Source organism: Triticum dicoccoides, chromosome 5B (genome assembly GCF_002162155.2).
Source record: "Triticum dicoccoides isolate Atlit2015 ecotype Zavitan chromosome 5B, WEW_v2.0, whole genome shotgun sequence".
Classification (NCBI taxonomy): Eukaryota; Viridiplantae; Streptophyta; class Magnoliopsida; order Poales; family Poaceae; genus Triticum; species Triticum dicoccoides.
The window spans coordinates 143531238-143541121 of record NC_041389.1 but is presented as its reverse complement, the minus strand read 5'-3'; positions in this window follow the sequence as shown (position 1 = coordinate 143541121).

The window sequence follows — 9884 nt, the reverse complement described above, 5'->3', positions numbered from 1 at the left end:
CTTGTCTCCTGTTACCATCCGCCTAGACGCACAGTTCGGGACCCCCTACCCGAGATCCGCCAGTTTTGACACCGACAGTGCCATTGAGAATAATTAACCATAATATTATCTAGGAGTTTAGTAGCCCCTCCTAAAGTGATTTCCATAAAAGTGCCTCCCGCGGCCGAATCCAAAAGATCTCTAGAAGCGAAATTCAATCCAGCATAAAATTTTTGTATCATCATCCACAAATTCAAACCATGTGTAGGGTAATTATGTATCATCAATTTCATCCTCTCCCAAGATTGTGCAACATACTCATGATCAAGTTGCTTAAAATTCATAATATCGTTCCTAAGGGAGATGATCTTAGTGGGAGGAAAATACTTAGAGATGAAAGCATCTTTACACTTATTCCACGAATCAATACTATTTTAGGCAAAGATGAGAACCAAGTTTTAGCATGATCTCTAACCAAAAATGGAGATAGCTTCAGTTTAACAATATCATTATCCACATCTTTCTTCTTTTTCATATCGCACAAATCAACGAAATTGTTTAGATGGAAGCGGCATCTTCATTAGGAAGACCAGAAAATTGATCTTTCATAACAAGATTCAACAAAGCGGCATTAATTTCACAAGATTCAGTATTAGTAGTGGGAGCAATCAAAGTGCTAATAAAATCATTATTGTTGGTATTGGAAAAGTCACACAATTTAGTATTATCTTGAGCCATCATGGCAAAGCAATCAATCCAACACACAAGCACACAAGAAGCAAGCGAAAAGAGACGAACGAAAGAGGGGCAAAGAAAAGGCAAAGGTTTTCGAAAATCGTTTTAGAAGTGGGGGAGAGGAATATGAGAGGCAAATGGTGAATAATGTAATGCAAGGAGAAGAGTTTATGATGGGCACTGGTATGGCTTGACTTGGCGTAGATCTCCCCGGCAACGGTGCCAGAAATCCTTCTTGCTACCTCTTGAGCTTGCATTGGTTTTCCCTTGAAGAGGAAAGGGTGACACAGCAAAGTAGCATAAGTATTTCCCCCAGTTTCAAGAACCAAGGTACCAATCCAGTAGGAGACAACACACAAGTCACTGAATACCTACACAAACAATCAACCACTTGCACCCAACGCGATAAAGAGGTTGTCAATCCCTTTACGGTCACTTGAAAAAGTGAGATCTGATAGAGATAGATAAATGGTAAAGTAAATATTTTTGGTATTTTTGGTTTATAGATTGGAAAGTAAAGATTGCAAAATAGTAGATCGAAAACTAGCAAGATGTAAACGAGATTCAATATAATGGAAAAGAGACCTGCGGGCCATAGGTTTCACTAGTGGCTTCTCTCAAGATAGCATACATTACGGTGGGTGAACAAATTACTGTCGAGCAATTGATAGAAAAGCGCATAGTTATGATGACATCTAGGGCAATGATCATGAACATAGGCATCACGTCTGTGTCAAGTAGACCGACTCCTGCCTGCATCTACTACTATTACTCCACACATCGACCGCTATCCAGCATGCATCTAAGTATTAAGTTCATAAAGAACGGAGTAACATGTTAAGAAAGATGACATGATGTAGAGGAATTAACTCAAGCAATGTGATGAAAACCCCATCTTTTTATCCTCAATGGCAACAATACAATATGTTCCTTGCTGCCCCTACTGTCACTGGGAAAGGACACCGCAAGATTGAATCCAAAGCTAAGCACTTCTCCCATTGCAAGAAAGATCAATCTAGTAGGCCAAACTAAATCGATAATTCGAAGAGACTTGCAAAGATATCAAATCATGCATAGAATAATTCAGAGAAGAACCAAATAGTATTCATAGATAATCTTGATCATAAATCCACAATTCATTGGATCTTCGCAAACACACCACAAAAGAGTATTACATCGAAGATCTCCAAGAACATCGAGGAGAACATGGTATTGAGAATCAAAGAGAGAGAAAAAGCCATCTAGCTAATAACTATGGACCCGAAGGTCTCATGCTTCATCGCAGAGGTAATGGTGTTGGTGTAGAAGCCCTCCGTGATCGAATCCCCCTCCGGCAGGACACCGAAAAAGGCCCCTAGATGGGATCTCATGGGTACAGAAGGTTGCGGCGGTGGAAAAGTGGTTCTGTGTCTCTCCTGGATGTTTTCAGGGTATAAGGGTATATATAGGCGAAGGAACTAAGTCAGGGCAGCTACGAGGGGCCCACGAGGGTGGGGGCGCGCCCTACCCCCCTGGGCACGCCCTCCTGCCTTGTGGCTTCCTTGTTGTGTCTCTGACTTCATCTCCAAGTCTTCTGGTTTGCTTTCAGTCCAAGAAAGATCATCAGAAAGGTTTCATTCTGTTTGGACTCCATTTGGTATTCCTTTTCTGCAAAACTCTGAAATAGGCAAAAAAAACAGAAACTGGCACTGGGCCCTTGGTTAATAGGTTAGTCCCAAAAAAATATAAAATAGCATATTAATGCCTATTAAACGTCTAAAACAGATAATATAATAGCATGGAACAATCAAAAATTATAGATACGTTGGAGACGTATCATAGCGTTGTTTAGCATGGGCCGCGCTACTGTTACATGTGCCGCACGGCCAAGAACAGAAGTCCACTTAGCTATAGCATGGCTTGTCCACCAACACTAATGCTAACGGGCGTAGTAGAAGCGCTGGCCCGTACCCAGCACTACTACTATGCCAAAAGAAAACCCCGCGCGCGTGGTCTCCCGCACCCCGGCCTCACTTCGATCGATCCCCTCACCAGCCACCACCGCGGTTACGGTTCCGCCCGACGTCGCCACAAAGCGCCACCTCCCGCCACCGCAGGTAATGCTCCTCCTCCTCCACTGCTCCTCCCCCTTCTCGCCGCCCCGATCTGTCGCCGCCCGCCTACCCACTCCCCCTGCTATCCCCAAGTCCGTCGTCGCCCCCACTCCTCCTTCTTCCCCCCAACTCCACGCCGCCCCCACTCTGATGACAGGGCCGTGGAGGGGGACGGGCTGGCCGGGGTGACTTGCACATAGGGGTTGCCGGCGCCGTTGCTGGCCGCCGTGACGGCGACGACCATGGAGTGCAATGACGAGAAGACGTTGAGAGCCCCCTGATGCGCCGCTCCCAACCCGACGCCCTCACTGTCCTCACTGTCCGATGATGAGAGAGCCCCGCTCCTTAAACCCATGATGATGTTCTTGTTGTGTTATATCCATTGACTTTGTTTAATTAGTACTAATGCTAGCTTGTTGATCGATCCAAGTTTTTAGGGATTATAAGCTAGCATACCAATGCTCTGCTTTAGTTGTGGTTTTTGGGTTCCTCACAGTAGTTGTTTTTGATGCTATATTGAAATTGGTGTACCACTGTTTTTTGATTGGGTTAATTCCAGCATCTCTAGATCCTACTGTTAGTATCACATACAAAACCTGAATATATTCAGTTTGGCTTGTGTTGAGATACCTTGTGGTTCAGTTTAGGTTAGATGGCATAACACATTTGTGTGGTTTGGTCTGGTTTAGTTTTCTTGTGGTTCAGTTTAGGTTAATCATATGGCAGTTCTTGTTATATGTTTTTATTTCCTATGAAGTGGATTGTTAATCCTTTTCTAATATTGCTTTAGGAAAATGGTGCCACCACCACCACCACCACCATGTCGACTGTGCAAGTCAAGGTGCGCCAGCAGCCTTGCAACTAGCACGTTGTTCGGCATCTACTTCCAGTCGAGTTTTCTTCCTGCGGCGGTAACAAAATATATGAAACTTGTAACAACTATTTTGTTTTTAGTGTTATTGGCATTAATGCATTGTGTATATATCATTGTGTATACACAGATCGTCCCATGCAATGTGAGGTTGGAATTCAACAAGCTGACCGGAGACACTGTGAATTTTGAGACTCCTGGGGGCCCCTACACTATGGAGGTCGAGAAAGGACGAAATATGCCGTAGATGGGAGGAGATGGATGGGACCATTTCATCTCCCACATGGGTATCACTGGTGGTGAGTTGATCAACTTCTCCTTCAGAGCAGGAAGACCCAAGCTGGCTGTCATTTATGTCAACATGGAGGAAGATGATGAGGACCGACTTGATGAAGCCATCTATGCTCAAAGAATAAGGCTGGGCGAGGAGGAGGTGTGCAACCTATGGGACATAATTCCGCCACGTGCTTACTTTGTCGGGGTGCCATTCGTGACTCGCCTGACAAGTACCATGGTTGATCGGCATGTTATGCTATGTTATACTTACTGTAGTAATTTCATTATATGCTTTATTGTTATACTTACAAATGCAAATTATTTGTATGTAGAATCCGATGATATGCATAGTGTAGAATCCAATGATATGCTTAGTGTAGAATCCGATTACATGCTTAATTACTTAGCGTAGAGTCCAACGATATTCTTAGTGAATCCGATGATATGCTTAATGTAGAGTCCAATGATATGATGTGTAGAAGCTAGCAGATGATATGCTTTAGTGTAGAGTCCGATAACATGCTTAATTAGTCTAGAGTGCAATGACATGCTTACTGTCCGATCGATGATATGCTTTAGTGTGTAGCTATATTCCAATGATATATATGCTTACTATAGAATCCGATCGATGATATGCTTTAGTGTAGCTAGAGTCCAGGGAACCGTTAATAGTGTAGAATCCATACTTATTAGTAGAATTCAAGCTTAGTAGAAATGTAGTTCTGTTTTTGATAGTGTAGAAATCTATACTTAGTAGAAATATATTTGCAAGGGTATTTGCGAGGCTAATTATTAATTGATATGTTTTCCTATTCAGAAATTGCCAAAGAGCCTATCTGTGAGTTGTGGTATCGAGCCTGATGAAGAAGGCTCTACTGGAATACGCCTTACCGCAAGGGGCTCCGTCACCACCTGTGCGTACGGCGTGGACACGGACGGTCGCACACACTTCAGCTCGGTTGGGTGGAAGAGCTTCCTTGTTGGCAAGAATCTTCATGTTGGATAGGCCATCCTAATTACTATCAGGAACACCCACTGCCATGGCTTGAGGATGATGATCGTCATTGATATCATCTAGAACTACATATGTGTGTGGTTGTATGACTACCCCTAGTAGACTGCTATATGTTGTATGACTACCTAGTACTGCTTATCATATATGCTACTGTATGAACCATATATGTGTGTGAGGATGCATGTTGACTATATATGAGTACTTATAATGCTTAATGATATCGTATGACTACTGTATGACTATATGGTATTGTGGTTAATGATATTGTTATCTGGTATATATGAAATTGCAGTTTATTGAAACGGGGTACTGTTCTACATCAACAGGAACCAGAAAAAAATGTTGAAAGATACAACAGCAGCGTGGGAACAGAAAAGCGCTACAGCTAGTTAATAGTAGCGCGCGTCAGAAAAGCGCTACTGATATAGTCAATAGTAGTAGCGCTGGTCTATACAATGCTACTACTAACTGTTAGCTGTAGCTCCGTAGCAGTAGCGCGGCCACCCACGCTGCTGATAGCATTAAAACCCGTGCTATGATACGTCTCCAATGTATATATAATTTTTGATTGTTCCATGCTATTATATATTATATGTTTTTGGATGTTTAATGGGCTTTAATATGCTCTTTTATATTATTTTTGGGACTAACCTATTAACCGAGGGCCTAGTGCTAGTTTTTGTTTTTTGCCTATTTTAGAGTTTTCAAGAAAAGGAATACCAAACGAAGTCCAAACAGAATGAAACCTTCGTGATGATCTTTCTTGGACCGAAATCAAACCAGAAGACTTGGAGATGCAGGCGGAGAGGCAACGAGGCAGCCACGAGGCAGGAGGGCGCGCCCAGGGGGCTAGGCACGCCCCCACCCTCATGGGCCCCTCGCAACCGCCCTGACCTAGTTCCTTCGCCTATATATACTCTTATACCCTAAAAACATCAAGGGAGCCACGAAACCACTTTTCCACCGCCACAACCTTCTGTACCTGTGAGATCCCATCTTGGGGCCTTTTCCAACATCCTGCCGGAGGGGGATTCGATCATGGAGGGCTTCTACATCAACACCATTACCTCTCCGATGAAGCGTGAGTAGTTTACCACAGACCTTCAGGTCCATAGTTATTAGCTGGATGACTTCTTCTCTCTCTCTTTGATTCTCGATACAAAGTTCTCCTTGATGTTCTTGGAGATCTATTCGATGTAATATTCTTTTGCGGTGTGTTTGCCAAGATCCAATGGATTGTGAATTTATGATCAAGATTATCTATGAATATTACTTGGTTCTTCTCTGAATTCTTATATGCATGATTTGATATCTTTGCAAGTCTCTTCGAATTATCGGTTTAGTTTGGCCTACTAGATTGATTTTCTTGCAATGGGAGTAGTGCTTAGCTTTGGGTTCAATCTTGCGGTGTCCTTTCCCAGTGACAGTAGGGGAAGCAAGGCACGTATTGTATTGTTGCCATCGAGGATAACAAGATGGGGTTTTCACATATTGCCTGAGTTAATTCCTCTACATCATATCATCTTGCTTAATGCGTTACTTCGTTATTTATGAACTTAATACTCTAGATGCATGCTGGATAGCGGTCGATGTGTGGAGTAATAGTAGTAGATGCAGGCAGGAGTCGATCTACTTGACATAGACGTGATGCCTATGTTCATGATCATTGCCTTAGATGTCATCATAATTATGCGCTTTTCTATCAATTGCTCGATGGTAATTTGTTCACCCACCATAATATATGCTATCTCGAGAGAAGCCACTAGTGAAACCTATGGCCCCCGGGTCTCTTTTCCACTTTATTGAATCTCGTTTACATCTTGCTAGTTTCCGATCTACTATTTTGCAATCTTTACTTTCTAATCCATAACCAAAAATACCAAAAATATTTACTTTACCGTTTATCTATCTCTATCATATCTCACTTTTGCGAGTGACCGTGAAGGGATTGCCAACCCCTTTATCACGTTGGTTGCAAGTCCTTGATTGTTTGTGCAGGTATTCGGTGACTTGTGCATCGTCTCCTACTGGATTGATACCTTGGTTCTCAAAACTGAGGGAAATACTTACGCTACTTTGCTGCATCACCCTTTCCTCTTCAAGGGAAAACCAACGCAAGCTCAAGAGGTCGCACGCTACTACTAGGGTTTTCCCTAGTAGTGGCGAATAGCTCGGGGATTGTCTTTCCCATCCCTTGCATGTCATAGTTCATCACAAAGCCTTTATAGCTTGGTGGCAGTGACTGAAGAACTTTGTTAATCGCTACTTCATTCGGAAGATTAACTCCCAACTGATTCAAACGGTTGTAGTACCCAGACATTCTGAGTACATGCTCACTAGTGGAGCTGTTCTCCTCCATCTTGTAGCTAAAGAACTTGTCGGAGGTGTCATACCTCTCAACCCGGGTATGAGCCTGAAATACCAATTTCAGCTCCTCGAACATCTCATATGCTTTGTGGTGCTCAAAACGTTCTTGGAGCCCCGGTTCTAAGCCGTAAAGCATGGCGCACTGAACTATCGAGTAGTCATCAAAATGTGCCTACCAGACGTTCATAACATCTACAGGCGAATCTTGAGGGGGTGCGTCACCAAGCGGTGCATGAAGGACATACAATTTCTATTCAGTAGTGAGGATAATCCTCAAATTACGGACCCGGTCCGCATAGTTGCTTCCATCATGTTTCAACTTAGCTTTCTCTGGGAACACATTAAAATTTAGGGGAGCTACAACATGAGCCATTGATCTACAACGTAATTTTGCAAAGACAACTTAGACTATGTTCATCATAATGGGTCCAACTAATCAAATTACTAGTGAACTCCCACTTAAATCAACATCCCTCAAGTTGTGTAAGTGTTACATGATCCAAATCAACTACCCATGTCCGATCATCACGTGACATGGGGTCGTCATCAATGGTGAACATCTCCATGTTGATCATATCTACTATATGACTCATGTTCAACCTTTTGTTCCTACATGTCCCAAGGCCATATGCTAGGCTCATCAAGTTTAACTCAAGTATTTCGCATGTTCAAAACTGGCTTACACCCATTGTATGTGAACGTAGAGTCTATCACACCGATCATCAAGAGGTGCTTTGGAACGACAAACTTTCGCAACGGTGCATACTAAGGGAGAACACATTTTATCTTGAAATTAAATGAAGGGATCATCTTATAATGCTACCGTCGTCCTAAGCAAAATAAGATGCATAAAAGGGTAAACATCACATGCAATCAAAATATGTGACATGATATGGCCATTATCATCTTGTGTTTTTGATCTTCATCTCCAAAGCACCGGTATGACACCATGATCTCCATCATGGTGTTGTCACTTAGTTGTCTTGCCAACTATTGCTTCTACACCTATTACTAACGTATAGCGATAAAGTAAAGCAATTACATGGCGTTTATTGATTGACACGCATGTCATACACTAAATTAAGGACAATCCTATGGCTCATGCGCAGGTTGCCGTACTCATCGATATGCAAGTCGTGAACCTATTACAAAACATGATCATCTCATACATCAACATATATCACATCACATTTTGGCCATACCACATCACATTGGGGTTTTCATCATATTGCTTGAGTTAATTCCTCTACATCATATCATCTTGCTTAATGCGTTACTCCGTTCTTAATGAACTTAATACTCTAGATGCATGTTGGATAGCGACCGATGTGTGGAGTAATAGTTGTAGATGCAGGAAGGAGTCGGTCTACTTGACACAGACGTGATGCCTATGTTCATGATCATTGCCTTAGATGTCGTCATAATTATGCGTTTTTCTATCAATTGCTCGGCAGTAATTTGTTCACCCACCGTAATATATGCTATCTCGAGAGAAGCCACTAGTGAAACCTATGGCCCCCGGGTCTCTTTCCACATTATTGAATCTCGTTTACATCTTGCTAGTTTTCGATCTACTATTTTCCAATCTATACAACTGAAAATACCAAAAATATTTACTTTACCGTTTATCTATCTCTATCAGATCTCACTTTTGCGAGTGACCGTGAAGGGATTGACAACCCTTTTATCGTGTTGGTTGCAAGTTCTTGATTGTTTGTGCAGGTATTTGATGACTTGTGCGTCGTATCCTACTGGATTGATACCTTGGTTCTCAAAACTGAGGGAAATAATTATGCTACTTTGCTGCATCACCCTTTCCTCTTCAAGGGAAAACCAACGCAAGCTCAAGAGGTAGCAAGAAGGATTTCTGGCGCCGTTGCAGGGGAGATCTACGTCAAGTCAAGCCATACCAAGTACCCATCATAAACTCTTCTCCCTTGCATTACATTATTCGCCATTCGCCTCTCGTTTTCCTCTCCCCTACTTCTAAAACGATTTTCGAAAACCTTTGCCTTTTCTTTGCCTTCTTCCCGTATGTCTTTTTGTTTTGTGTTTCCATGTGCCTTCTATTTCCTTGCATCTTTGCTTGCTAAAAATCTATTGATATGGATCCACTTAAATTGTTCTATTTGGATCATCTCCAATCTATATGTGCTCGTGCTGAAACCCCAACTAGTTTAGTTGTTGGAAAATCTTTAGATGAGCATGCTCGTTTTGTGCGTCATCGTGTTTCTCAAAAAGGGGGACTCTTATGGAATAAAATAAATAGTTTTCTTTGCTATGCTTGGAATATTTGTGAAATTTATTATTTTACTTGTTGCTCAGAAAACCCTAAAAGACACCTTTCCTACTTATGTGAGTTAATTGATAATGAAATCCTATCTTCTTATGCCAAAGGTGTTTATAGTTACTATGATATCGAACAAATTGAAGAATTTGTTTCTTTTAAGGGTGCCTATGAAGTTGCTTCTTTGATTGGAAAGTATGATATTACTCTCTACAAATCTGAAAATTTTCACATACTTAAATATTGCTACGAAAACTATGC